This window comes from Malaya genurostris, chromosome 2, assembly GCF_030247185.1.
Source record: "Malaya genurostris strain Urasoe2022 chromosome 2, Malgen_1.1, whole genome shotgun sequence".
NCBI lineage: Eukaryota > Metazoa > Arthropoda > Insecta > Diptera > Culicidae > Malaya > Malaya genurostris.
The window spans coordinates 311,671,942-311,687,231 of NC_080571.1; the positions used below are offsets into that span (position 1 = coordinate 311,671,942).

Genomic DNA, 15,290 nt, shown 5'->3' on the forward strand with positions numbered 1-15,290 from the left:
TGCAGGAACAAGTGCAGAAAGTACAAAACCAACTACAAAAATGAGGGAAACAAGTATAGGAAGTACTGGGACAATTGAGTGCAGAAAAAGGTACAGAATGTGCAGATGGTACAGATATAAGTACAGAAGTTACAGGTCCAAATACAGAAAATACTGAAGCAGGTACAGAAAGTACAGTGTAACAAATCAATTTGTTCCATCTCATTGGTACAGTAGGTGGGTCGTTGCCCTACTGTATAACAGTTCATAAACTTAAGATCCTAGCGGGCGACAGCGGAACTAGAATGTGTGTCCGGTTCAACAAAAAGCCTACATGCGTGCGTATATCCTTCCCACTCACTCTAATCTAGGGGGGATCGAAGAATTAAACAATTAATAATGCTACAAAAGAAACAATTGGGTAGAATTACGACCAATCAGATTGAAGCGCGTGTAAGGCATGTGCTACCGCGGAGATTGCATAAGATCAGGTTGAAAGCCACTTTGGTGGAGATCTTTATCGAGATTAGTTGTGTTCGAGCAGTCGGTAATTGTTTCTAAGTTCGCAGTGCGCGTGAAATACTTACTGTATAAAGTAAGGCAAAACTATTTAAATTTTTAAATATAAAAAAAGGTTCTAACTAGTTTTTTTTAAATGACCTAGATTTGTTAGAAAATTCAGTGATTTGGCGGTTATTTATATATAAAGTGAGCGAAGTTTGATACTATCAGGTAAGCCATTTTTGAGATATTATGAAGTGCGTTAGTAACAAGAGTGCACGTTGAATAGGTGACTATACCCATCCAACGTGGGTACAAATTCCGGGTGAAGAACACGAGACTTTAATTCGAGTCGAATCGCTAGAGGGCAAGCCGTAAGATCTCTACCAAAACTGCCGGGGACACATCTACCCCTAGGACACGGCCGTAATTACTCCCGGTCGTCGGTGCGGCCACCTAGTTGATCGACTCGACAAAGCGAACAAACTACCGCCACCCGAAGGACAACTAACCACAACCGCCGCTGGATAGACTACATCATCATCGCCGGCCGGCTAGCCAAGTAAGAACGTTCCTACTATTATTACGCACTCTTAGAAACATTAAAAGATAGGAGATAGAAGTTTGGCGCCATTAGTTAGACATAGTATTATCTTTCGCTCACTGACGGTGTCGGCTTATTTAGATCTGAATAAAAAAATGTCTTTTGTTTAAATGATATCGAACCAACCCGCGGAGTTTCTTTGAGGGAGTCTAGCCTTCTGGATATAGCGACATACCGTAGATTGGAGTGAAATTGGGAAATATCGCACCCGCCCAAAGTTTAAGAGTCTTTGCCGGACGTTCAAAAGGTCCAGTGACCTCTCCTAGGAGGGTGGCGCTTAAGTCACTGGCACTTCTTAACCGTTTTGCGATTATCTCGGTAGAGGACTATTCGTAGGTTTAGTTAAATCAAAAGAGGAGAATTCAAGCTTACATTTTGGCGCCCAACGTGATTCTTTTATGCGGTGAAGTATATTCGTCATACTAGGAAAGGGAAAGTCATCGTCTGGTCAAATAATACAGTAAGGCTTCCCAGTTCGAAAATTTCTCGACAATAGTATAGATTATCCAGTACGAAAATTGGTGAATTGGTTTTGGATTTGGAAAAAATTGCACTAGAATTTAAGTAGATACGTTTATAGGTTCGCAGTATAAGAAGAACTCCGCTTATATAGGATACAAACCTTTGATTTATATTATATTTCATTTAACACAATTGGACTGTGTGATAAAAAAAACTATGGCGCAGGCTCAAGTAAAATTTGATTTCAGAAGCATGGCCAAAACCACTGCAAATATGTACCGAATAAATGTTTCACATTTAAAGGAATATGAACTCGATTATGAACTTTCCATCAGAGGTCTTCCGACTGCTGGGAACATTCAGGATAAGGAACGAAACTTAAGAAATCGCTTGCGCGAAGACGAAAAAGATAGGCGAAATTATATAACCACGCGAACGGTATTCGAAGAAAGCGACCTTGTTGAAAATCAACTAGAAGAAATTGAAAGAAAAATTGTTACAGGTCCAGATTCCACAGCAAAATCACGTCTTTATCATTATTTCAAGAGAATCCGTGGATATAATGCCACGAACTCGAAAGAAGAAGAGTGCCAAAATATATTATTAGATACCATTGAAAAAATGCTTTCACAATATTTCAATGAACTTGTTAGCGATCAAGATAAATTATACGGGGGAAACAATACAGCCTTCGATATAACCAAATCCAGCCCGGTTGACGAAACAAGAAACGCAATTGGTAACAAAGGGGCAATTCCCAAGCTTCCTAACCGCGAAAGAGATGAAGTGGAACGCGACAATCTTACACAAAACCTCTTATTAGTAGATATGAATATGGACCAAAACAAACTAAATTCCTTTTTCACTGGAGCAAATGGAGGCTCAAAAAAATGTCTAACAACATCAAAAAAACTAAACGACCCTTTACCTAACCCTGCAGAATACATCCATAGGTCCCAAATTGAGGCGTACGTAAAAATGTTCGTAGAAAAGTTTAAACCTGCCAGCAACGGTCGAAATACAGGTCACCATAAAGATGAATCAACTAATACTTCCTTCCCTCAGAATCAATTACATATTCCGCCCTTAAATCCTAGACGTTCTGAGGAGCTACGCAGATGGTCGGTCGTACCCGGTGATCTGCGAAGACCAGCTTCAGTAGCAAATGGTAAATCATTTGTAGAAACATCTTTTAATCACACATTGCCTTGCCCATCAATGTATTCGACTCCACAAACGTCTCCGTTAATTGAGTCAAATTCAATTCAAATGAATCCACTCAATTCACCCCAACGCCAAAGCCTCAACCATTCGGGGCGATCGCGTTGGCAGCCACACCAGATTTGCAAAATTATCGGAACGTGGCCCAAATTTGGAGGAGATGGACATGCTGTACCGTTGGTGTCATTTTTGAAAACCATCGACATGCTTTGCCGATCGTATGAAATCGATAAAGAAGAACTTAAAATACATGCTCATTTGTTATTCACCGGTGATGCGTACACATGGTATACAACCTATGTTGAGAAATTTTCGAACTGGGAAGCCTTACTGTATTATTTGACCAGACGATGACTTTCCCTTTCCTAGTATGACGAATATACTTCACCGCATAAAAGAATCAAAATTTTTCTCGATAATTGACCTCTCCGAATCATATTTTCAGGTCCCTCTAGAAGAAAACTCTAAAAATAAAACAGCTTTCCGAACGAATAAAGGACTCTATAGGTTTACTGTAATGCCGTTCGGATTGACAAACGCACCCGCCGCGATGGCACGTCTGATGACGAAAGTGTTGGGCCGCGATTTAGAACCTTACGTGTACACATATCTAGACGATACGATTGTGGCGACAAAAGATTTCGCTACCCACATACGTCTCTTGGAAATAATCGCCGATAGATTCCGTGCTGCTGGACTCACGATAAATATACAAAAATCTAATTTCTGTCAAAAAAGATTAAATATTTAGGCTACATATTGTCAGAGAACGGATTGTCAATCGATCCTTCGAAACTACAACCAGTCCTCGAGTACCCTACCCCGAAAACGGTTAAGGATATTCGTAGACTCTTGGGACTAGCTGGATTTTATCAAAAATTTCTGCCTAATTATTCGGACATCACCGCTCCGATATCAGATCTATTAAAAAAGGGGAAAACGATTACATGAACTGATAAAGCGGAACGCGCTCTTCGTAGACTAAAGTCCGCGTTAGTGTCCGCACCGATCCTATCCAACCCTGATTTTGATTTACCGTTCATTATAGAAACCGATAGTTCAGACCAAGCTATTGGAGCTGTGTTGACCCAAATTCAAAAGGGAGAACGCAAATGTCTAGCCTATTTTTCCAAAAAGCTATCGAGTACCCAAAGGCGGTATAGTGCCACTGAACGAGAATGTTTAGCAGTCTTGCTAAGTATTGAAAATTTCAGACACTTTATAGAGGGAACACATTTCGTGGTACAGACGGATGCCATGAGCTTGACCTTCTTACGATCTATGTCCATTGAATCTAAGTCTCCTCGAATTGCAAGATGGGCCCTCAAATTGTCGAAATACGATGCATCATTCGAATACAAGAAGGGTTCAGAAAACCTGTCAGCCGATTTCTTGTCAAGGGGGGTTAATTCTATATTGATGGATACACCTGATGCATACATAACAGGCCTACGCGACCAAATCGTGAAGCACCCTGAGCGCTACAAAGATTTTAAAGTTGTAGATGGCAAAGTGTATAAGTTCATTACGAATACAACCGGGTTAGACGATACGGGTTTTAGGTGGAAATATGTTGTACCTGCAGTAGAGCGACGAAACATAATTAGAATCACTCATCAAGAAGCACACCTTGGATATGCGAAAACACTCCAAAAAATTCGAGAGAAATATTATTGGCCGAAAATGAGGTCTGACGTTGAACGTGTGTGTAGTACATGCGAGGTCTGTAAGGAATCGAAAATCGATAACGTTAACGTTACCCCACCATGTGGTAAAAGGAAGTTATGCTCTCGGCCGTGGGAAATGATCTCATTAGATTTCATTGGCCCATACCCACGCTCCAAGAAAGGCAACATGTGGTGTTTGGTGGTATCCGATTTCTTTTCTAAATTCGTTATGATTCAGTGCATGCGATCGGCCACATCACCTGCAGTATGCGCATTCTTGGAAAACATGGTCTTCTTAGTATTTGGGGTTCCGTCAATTTGTATAACAGACATTGCTGCGGTGTTTACATCCAAAACATTTGAGAATTTATTGAAAACTTACCAAGTTAACCATTGGAACTTGGCTGTGTATCACCCTGGGCCAAACCCTACTGAACGCGTCAACCGAGTCATTGTTACCGCGATTCGGTGTTCGTTGAACACGAAGAGCTCGCATAGAGAATGTGATGAAGATATTAACCAAATTGCGATGGCAATTCGAACGACAGTGCACGACTCGACGGGGTTTACTCCTTATTTTCTTAACTTCGAGAGAAATATGATCAGCAGCGGTAAAGAGTACGAGAATATCATGGAAACCGCCGATAAAAAACTTTCCCAATCAAAAGAAGACCAGAAAAAGCTCCTGGAAAGTGTACAACACAATGTGAAGAACGCGTATAACAAATATTCTTATTATTACAACCTACGATCTAACCCTAATCGCAAATTTGTAGAAGGAGAGATCGTTTACAAAAAAAATATAAACCTGTCAGATAAAAGTAAAAATTTTGTTGGAAAATTTGCAAACAAGTTTACTAAGGTTCGAATAAGGACAAATATCGGGTCTAATACATTTGCTCTAGAAGACCTATCTGGTAAACGAATCCCTGGAATTTATCATGCCTCGTTCCTCAAGAAAGCCTAAAGCTTACTTGTACAGAGATATGTCGGTATGAACGGAACTCGTACATAATCCATAACAGAATCTAAATGCACGCATTGGCCATAGTATATTAACATAATATTGTTGAACATAGTCGTAATTAAATGCTCGTCCAATTGGTAAACCTAAAAAAAAATAAAATAAAAAATAAACTAAATATTTTTAACATGTGGATACTTACCGGATGTTGAGGTTAACATTAGCGTCTTGTTACATGTATTAAATGTATTCGGTATTCGCCGTTAATATCCCCGATATTTGGAAGCCAAATACTTACCCGCAAAACATACCCGTCATCCATACGTCCAAAAGCTTCCATCCAGAACGTAAATAAATAACATAGACCACGCAAAATAAATAACAGAAACCAGTATTGAATATCACTAAGGTAAACAAAAAAAAATTTTAAGAAGCCACCCAGTAATAAGTACAGATTACATACCGATGTCCCGTGAAAATGTTCGTACATCCACAATCTATATCATACTGTCATCCACTCCATCAATTCTAATAAGTCAAGTGGTTTTGACAGAAATGTCAATTTTCCTTTTGCGTCTTGAAGTAAGCATCACCGTAACAATAGCCTAAGTGTTCGAATCATATAGAGTGAATGTACGAGAATGTGACTGAGGTATTAATGATAAAAGAATAATTTCAATTCACTAAATTGTGAAGTAAATAAGTCTGTAGAGAAATTGTCCATAGATCTATGGAGTAATTTTAATAAGTCTTGATAGGATGTTTCACAACCATGTGAAGTTAAGATCGTGCGATAGTTCGTGCATAGGTCCTCTTGATAAGTAGAGGGAAATTGTCAACGCGATCGCTGACAAATGGAATGAATAGGGATTGAGTAAACGAGTAGTAAGAATGAATGAGAGATTCGAAAACCCCACACCAACACCAATTGACAATAGATGAACGTTATACCGAGATATTTGCACGACAAAGAAAGAAGTGTCTGTACTTATTTATCTTAGCACAAACTTCAGGTTGATCAAATACCATTAAAAAAAATAGTAAAAACTATTTCCAGAATTTAGCATGAGCGAATGTAACAAATCAATTTGTTCCATCTCATTGGTACAGTAGGTGGGTCGTTGCCCTACTGTATAACAGTTCATAAACTTAAGATCCTAGCGGGCGACAGCGGAACTAGAATGTGTGTCCGGTTCAACAAAAAGCCTACATGCGTGCGTATATCCTTCCCACTCACTCTAATCTAGGGGGGATCGAAGAATTAAACAATTAATAATGCTACAAAAGAAACAATTGGGTAGAATTACGACCAATCAGATTGAAGCGCGTGTAAGGCATGTGCTACCGCGGAGATTGCATAAGATCAGGTTGAAAGCCACTTTGGTGGAGATCTTTATCGAGATTAGTTGTGTTCGAGCAGTCGGTAATTGTTTCTAAGTTCGCAGTGCGCGTGAAATACTTACTGTATAAAGTAAGGCAAAACTATTTAAATTTTTAAATATAAAAAAAGGTTCTAACTAGTTTTTTTTAAATGACCTAGATTTGTTAGAAAATTCAGTGATTTGGCGGTTATTTATATATAAAGTGAGCGAAGTTTGATACTATCAGGTAAGCCATTTTTGAGATATTATGAAGTGCGTTAGTAACAAGAGTGCACGTTGAATAGGTGACTATACCCATCCAACGTGGGTACAAATTCCGGGTGAAGAACACGAGACTTTAATTCGAGTCGAATCGCTAGAGGGCAAGCCGTAAGATCTCTACCAAAACTGCCGGGGACACATCTACCCCTAGGACACGGCCGTAATTACTCCCGGTCGTCGGTGCGGCCACCTAGTTGATCGACTCGACAAAGCGAACAAACTACCGCCACCCGAAGGACAACTAACCACAACCGCCGCTGGATAGACTACATCATCATCGCCGGCCGGCTAGCCAAGTAAGAACGTTCCTACTATTATTACGCACTCTTAGAAACATTAAAAGATAGGAGATAGAAGTTTGGCGCCATTAGTTAGACATAGTATTATCTTTCGCTCACTGACGGTGTCGGCTTATTTAGATCTGAATAAAAAAATGTCGAAAATGAAAAACCTTTTAGAACCTAACAATCATCTTTTGTTTAAATGATATCGAACCAACCCGCGGAGTTTTTTTGAGGGAGTCTAGCCTTCTGGATATAGCGACATACCGTAGATTGGAGTGAAATTGGGAAATATCGCACCCGCCCAAAGTTTAAGAGTCTTTGCCGGGCGTTCAAAAGGTCCAGTGACCTCTCCTAGGAGGGTGGCGCTTAAGTCACTGGCACTTCTTAACCGTTTTGCGATTATCTCGGTAGAGGACTATTCGTAGGTTTAGTTAAATCAAAAGAGGAGAATTCAAGCTTACAACAGGAACAAATTTTGAAACAAGCACAGAAAGTACAGGAACAAACACACAAATTACAGAAACAAGTACAGAAAAAATTAAAAGTTTAAAAGTTAATCGCAAATGTTGTCGAGACAACAATTTTAAATGTCAAATTAAAAGAAGAAAATGTTTTCATTTCACGCATTCCAATGATGCCCACTGCTATGCCATTTCAATTTGAACGTCATTTTCTCATCCGTTTAACTTTTCTGTTACCGTCAATAATCGTTATGAGCCTGTGGCGTGAATTTAGAGTTTTTTTTCGAATGGTAAATTGTACGCTGCCTGTTTGCGTTTCGGCAAACCATCGGTTTTATATATTCTGTCCTGTTGTCCGTGATATAAGAAGGTTGGGGCCACTATCATAGAGCATTATAATGATGTTTTTCTTCAATAATCATTAAAATTGATAAGAAGTTTTGATTTTATACATCTAATCTAATATTATTGCGCTACGAAGTGTGCAGGGGTCCGCTGGTTATTTATAACATCATGAATATTTTTATTGTAACTAGGAATAAAAAAATAAAATTAAAATTATCGATTGCTTGTACTCAAGGTAGAGCAAGGATGTGAAGATATACAACAGAAAGGTTAGACGTGACAAGGGTTATTCGAGCAAGCAAAAATCTCTCTAGCAAACTTCAATCAGAGGACTCTAGCTTAAGCATCACATCAATGCAAATCACTCGAGTCTCGGGTATGCCGGAAAGTAGTTACCAGAAAATGTTACTTTCTGCTTGCGGCAGCTTTACATTTTTTTTTTTCGATTATAGAGGTTTTAACCTTAAGGTCATTCGCCTCTTCGGGCCAGAAAAATTTTCTGACCCTATGTGCGGGGTTGGGAACCGAACCCATGTGGGCTGCGTGAAAGGGCATCGACTTACCCATCACGCTATACCCGTCCCCTTTTACATTTATTAAACCTTGCGCGGGTTTCTCCTTTTAAAAAGCAATGTTTTATCAACACACGAAGTTCGTAATCTCCATTTTTGCTTCAAAAAATGAATATGTAACGTATATGTATATGTCGGTAGGTTTACTGTTTGTTGTGCGATTGACGAGAAAATTTGACGTATGTCATCTGGAGGTTGGTACTTTCGAAAAATGAAGTTAGTTTAACATTACATACGTCTTCTCTAGGTCAGTCTCGGGACTTTTTGAACAATGTGTTATGGACATCAGCGGTTGGACTGTTTGTGGATAAGTTTGGTGTGCCGTTCAATTCTCGCGAAACACATTTTGATCGAAAATCGGCTGTTTCTTCATATTCGAGAAAATGCAGGATGATCTCGATCATGGAGTACTGGATGAACGAGTTCAGCACCTTTCATCATCAAGCCCAACAAACTGAACGGTCAGGATAACCAAAAGTCTCATATTTTTAAAAATTCGCAGACACAAATAAGTTTATACGAAATAGAAAAGACTGACGGCTTAGTATTCAAAACAAATATTGGCAATGATTTTGAAACTAGCCGGGTAGTCCTGCGTCAGCAGTTCAACCAACCCCACAATAGTTTTATGTCGTATTTAGCCCATAAATACGCAATTTTGTTTCGAAACAAAATTTCGAAAACGCTTCAAACTTCAAACTCACGTATTTTATGTAAAGTTATAACGAAACAAAACATTATAAAAACCGACCTTATACTTTTAAGGGATAAATATCATTTCAAAAATTCAAAATAGTGGGTCGTTCCCTCGGTACGAAAAATTTCCCACCTGGGCATAACATATTTCACCGGCCCTGCTTCGAATCAGTTCGTCGAGATAGCAAAATGTCTCAACTGATTTAAACAAACTTGGGTAGAAATTGAAGGTCTTATGGTTCCAAAGGTTGCTATCAATTTTCGTCTGGATCCGACTTCCGGTTCCGGAAATACAGGATGAAGAGTCTTAAAACTGGCAAACCGTCATTTCGTGCGACGATGCTAAAAACGGAAAGATTCTTCTAAATACAAATTGAAAAATTATTTTGATTTTGAAAGAACTTTATAGTGATATTTATAAAAAAATGACTAATATGAGAAAGGCGTCGTTGCTCCACTATGTGGATTGAAGTAGTTTTTCTTTTTTTTAGAAGTTAATGTGTATTACTGGTCTGGAAACATTGAACACGTGGATTAATAAGTCGCGTTACTTCCAATTTCAACAGAGGAAAACAACTTTTTAGACTTTTTTTGCCTTTCTCATATAGAAAGGTTATGCAATCACTCGAAAAACCGATTAGTGAAAATTATGTGTCATATACCATTCGACTCAGTTTATCGAGCTGAGCAGTGTGTGTGTGTGTGTGTGTGTGTGTCAAATAATATCACTTTATTTTCTCAGAGATGGCTGAACCGATTTTGACAAACTTAAATTCAAATGAAAGGTCTCGTGGTCCCATACGGAATTCCTGAATTTCATCCGGATCCGTTTTTCGGTTCCGGAGTTATAGGGTAAAGTATGTTCAAAAATTGTACACCGTCACTTAAACCGGCGAAACAAAACACGTGAAAAATTTTCTAAACTGATCTTAAAACTATACAAATCGATAGTCATTATCAGTAGGCAACTAAACAAACCGATTTCGGATATCCTGGTTCCCGGTATCTGGTTCCGGAAGTACCGGAAATAGTGGTCATATATACCAAAATGGATCTCACTCACTTTTCTCGGCGATGGTTTGACCGATTTCCACAAATTTAGATTCAAATGAAAGGTCTTCCGGTCCCATATGGTATCCCTGAATTTCATCTGCGGATCTTTCTTTTTTTCGGAGTTATAAAGGTAAAGTGTGTTCAATATTGTACACCGTCACTTAAACTGAGGGAACAAAAACCGTAAAAAATGTTACAAACTGGACTCTAAACCGTTATTCCCAATCATAGGGTCAATTGAAAGGTCTTATGGTCCTACCAAAAATTACTGCATATTTTCGGATGCAACATACATTCAAATCGTAATTTAGAGTGCGTACTAGTAGAGTTTGTATGTCATGTTAGTTGGTGGCCGTACGAACCGACTTATACCGTTTCTCGGGTTCCGGTGCCGGAAGTGCATATAATAGTGAACCCAGTTCGTTTCCTTAAGGATGACCTGCGCAATCAAAGCACTGTTTTATTATGTATGTTATACTAGTTGATGCACAAACAATCTCATGGTTTCTTTCAAAAATCGAAGAGAAAAATTTTGAATAGAGTACCACAATATTATATGTACATGAGAAAGGCATCATTACACCACTAGGTGGATTAAAACAGGTTTTTATTAATATAGTCTCCTTCAAGAGCAACACAATCAGTCGAACGCTTCATTACTTTCTTGAGGAGCAAATCGTTCTTTTGTCTCGTAAAAAGCGTTTATTTCAGTGATGACTTCCTCGTTGAAGTAGAATCTGCTTGATTGTAGCATTTTTTTAGGTCTGCGAACAGATAGTAGTCGTTGGGGGCATATCTGATGAATATGTCGGATGCGGCAGCAAAACAAATCGTGCAATTTCACCATGGTTGTAGTTGTTACTTTTGGTCTACCGTGAGCAATAGCGGCCCCCACTATGACAACAACTTCCCTGTAGACAAATTTTTAAGTAAATAGTGCACTCACTGCCGTATGATATCTTTAATATGTCTCTAAATTTTGACTTACGGTTATCAATCCCGATTTGATGGAAATTTTTCACTGCATCCGGCGTGAGGTAATTACTGGCCGTTCGAAGCGTTCAGCATCTTCAGTGTCAGTACGAACATGTTCAAACTCAGCATACGACCAAAAATGTTTCGAATCAATTATTCAGAGAACATCAAAACTAGCGTCACTTATGGGGCGGTTAGGGTCTAACACTTTTGAAAAATCGTTTATTTTCTTCTTTATATTTGCTTATAGTAAAACATTACAGAATATTCTGTGAAATTTTCAAGCCTAATGGAACGAAACTCTGGAAGTTATGGGTCTTTTTCTATGCCTATCTCATTCTGCGAAGGAGCAAGAGCTCGACGCACAGGCGCAAGACTTCAACTCGATTGACTTAAAAACTTGACTAAACAATCTCGAATTCATTTAGGGGTTAGCCAAATTTTGTGGGGCACATAACCGTTTTCATTAATTTAATGTTTCGTCTTTGACTCATCAGTGCAGAGCAGTTCAAATTGAACTGCTTAGTGCTAAACTTGTGCCCTAGCACAAAATTTGGCTAACCCCTTAATGACCAAACCTGCATCGGCCAGAAATAGTCGAAAACATGTTTTAGTTCGGCACGTCAGAAAAGACATTGCACTCCGTTGCAGAACAAAAAGTGTTCTGTAAGTAGTAGAAACTTTACGTCTGCTTAGCGGTTCAAATTGAACTGCCGAGTTTAGCACTAAACAGTTCAATTTGAACTGCTCTGCACTGATTAGTCAAAGACGAAACGTAAAAATAATAAAATCTTGAAATGTTTTATTTAAACAAAATGCAAAAGAAAAATTTTTAAAAGTGTTAGATCCTAGAACAATAAATTTTTTTCTTTGATTTTATCGACAATTTTTCGCATATCTAGAAAACAGGTTTTGAAAGTCCGTGCCAATAGCCATTCGGAAAATACATCACCAATTATTTTCAAATTTTGCACACACTTTCTACATGTGAAATACCAGAAATACCAAAATGGCGGATTATTATGTGAAAAATCGTAGGTTTAAACCACAACCAAAAATAAAAAAGGCGGGTGGGTAATATCAGAGACATAACTGGATGTCGTGAATACGAAAACAACTGACATGTTCCTTAACACATCCGAATATCAATAAGTTGATCAATTGTATGAATTATGTAAACATTCCCCTTTTCCAAAAACAAAGAAGGCTTCACTTGATCTAGATTACTGTGAATTTCACAAATCTAACCAAACTGTTCTAGATTTTCACTAAACTGAGGATATTTCCCTTCGATTTGCGAGCAAGAAATCTTAATAGTTCTTTAGAAAACTTTTAGAGCCATTAGAACAGATGATTTTGTGGAACCTCTCCACCGTTGTTTTATCATCAATGCAAATGACCGGCAGCTGTGACGTAATCGCTCTTGTCGGTTGCGAAACTAGCTTTGCAAAACACACAAAATACATCTGCTCGCAGTGGCGATAGAATCCAAACTGATCCAATTTTCGTTGAGAGGCTTGTTTTTACCTGATTTCGTTTGTAGCTTTTTCAGTAATGGGCGGTCCTAACGGCTATAAAAATAGCAGCATAAAGAATTTTAATTTCGATTATTTCATTTCGGATTTGCATTTCATTGAAATAAACCATCCGGATGTTGTACGGGATTCATTCCTGCCTTTCAGAAGGACCAAATTGTGGAACTTACTACGATATTAAGCACAGTTCGGAACATTTTTCTCGAACGATTTGTTGTACAGCAGCAGATATTTTGTTCTCTTCCTCAGAACGCGTTCTGATTGGCTGGTGTTGACATGGGTCAAATGAGACAGGTTTTTCAATAGTGTACTATTGAAATACTTCAATGCTTTTTCTTTACATGATTAAGTTGAAAATTTTTGATTCTATTGGTAGTTAGATTATATAAATCCTTCCACAGATCACTGAGCTATGAGCTTTCAAAATACGAGAAAGGCAAACGCGCCTTATGAGTTATCCTCTTTGATACTCGTTTATACCAAATATTTCAGAAAAGTTTAATTTTGAATTATTTGAGATTATGTCACACAACTGAAAATTTTATCATAAAATTGTGATCATATTTCCGACGGCATGTAGCAAAAATTATGTTGATTCGTTAGATACAACAAGAGATATTCACGATCAAAAACTTATCACTCTCTCAGAGGGTAAATTTTGAAAAGGCACCCCATAGTAAAGTAAGTCGTATTCACGACAAAAAAAAAACCAACAATTAAGGTTGAGGTTTAGAAAAACATCTACTCTAACTATTCTGCTTTGATTTGTTCACTTCTGATTAGTCTCCGCAGAGATGCAGTGGACAACGCAAATCATAATTTCTAAGGTTGCTGTCAGAGTGAAAGCGTCACGCGTTGCTTCGAAATACGCGTGCGAGCCAATTTCATTTGATCAAAGCAAACCTGTCAGAGTGAAAGCGATGCGTTATCAGTACATCGCATTGAATCGCTTCGCTCCACTTTCCGCGCTCACTCTGGCATCAACCTAAGAAGCGTCCTCGAGAATATTTATTCACCGCCTTATTTCTCAATATTGTTCCCCGAAAAAATCACTAAATGTTTCTCAAATGATTCTTTTTATTATGCAAAACATTTGGAAGCCTAATAAAAAACCAACGACTAGTATTTTAAACTAATTTCATTATAAAATCAAATCTTTAGTTGAACTTGTTTTTTTAAGTGAAGCATAACTTTTTGTACCGCTTCATAATTTACCTTGTTGATTGATCATTCTTTACTCTTGTCACTTAAAGCATCTTATTATAAATTCTTTTACTAAAAATTTAAATTAAATTAAATATGTTTGTATTACAACACATTTTGTTTTGCCAGAACCGTGTATTTGAAACTTTTTCTAATCGAAATATCGATTTGAATCACTTTTACACTTTTATATACAAAAGCAGATATGACGATTCGTTTCAAGGCATTGCTTTGCTTGGACGTATTTCTTCCCATCAAGAAGCAGTGTAAAATTAAAAGACAAAATTTTGTTGATCCATTGTTCTGAAAATAACAAAATTAGCATCACTCTTAGCACAATAACTCACCAATTAATGAATAGAATGTCATGAAATTTTAACAGCTGTCTTTTAAAGGTTAGTATTAACAGAGAAAAGTATGACTGAAATAAAAATCCATCTACGTGTTAGGTCCGGGACTTCTCAGCCGTTCTATTCGTTAACTAAAAAACCTATTTTAATCCACCTAGTGCTGTAATGATGCCTTTCTCATATTACTCATTACATCATAAATATAATCGTGAAATTCGCGAAAACAACTGTTTATTGAATAGAAATAGGATAATTTGTTCGGATCTAATCTCACAAACTCTATAACACCTGTTTACCCTGTAGTTCCGGAACCGAAAGTAGTATCCACAACAAATTAAGGAATTCCGTATGAAACTGTAAGACTTTTCTTTTGAACCTATAAGTTTGTGAAAACCGATTTGGCCATCTCCAAGAAAAGTAAGTGAGATACTTTTTGCAGTTTTTGATCACTATTTCCAATTCTTGCGAAACCGGATTCAGATGAACGGAATAGCCGAAGTTGGTTCGTTTACTACCAAAAAATATGACCTACAAATAGGAACAGTTTTGAACGTAGTTAAACCTATACTTACTATCTCATGCTATATTTCGATTAAACCAATTAAACAAAATCTAACAAACGAAACGAACCTGCATTTCTGTTACTTCTGCATACGAAATAGAACAAAGCACGCATCGTTTGTTTTGACTTTTCTACTTTTTTAGGTGTTGTACATATTGTCACTCTATGTGGCGATTTGAAAACTTTGACACTAATCGCCCTGCAACTGCGGAA

The 15,290-nt window shown here is 37.9% G+C and overlaps 1 protein-coding gene and 1 long non-coding RNA gene across 3 annotated transcripts in view; one reads left to right on the forward strand and one right to left on the reverse strand.

The window, feature by feature from the left end:
* Positions 1–15,290, forward strand: part of LOC131431109 (neural-cadherin-like) — a 1,211,689-nt gene that overhangs the window by 516,982 nt on the left and 679,417 nt on the right. The gene's annotated exons all lie outside the window — the stretch shown is intronic.
* Positions 3,137–7,787, reverse strand: LOC131431114 (uncharacterized). Its single transcript, XR_009229649.1, has 3 exons — positions 5,862–7,787; positions 5,601–5,802; positions 3,137–5,544 (listed from the first exon to the last, which is right to left on the reverse strand). It is a non-coding gene; the product is annotated as an uncharacterized LOC131431114 (long non-coding RNA).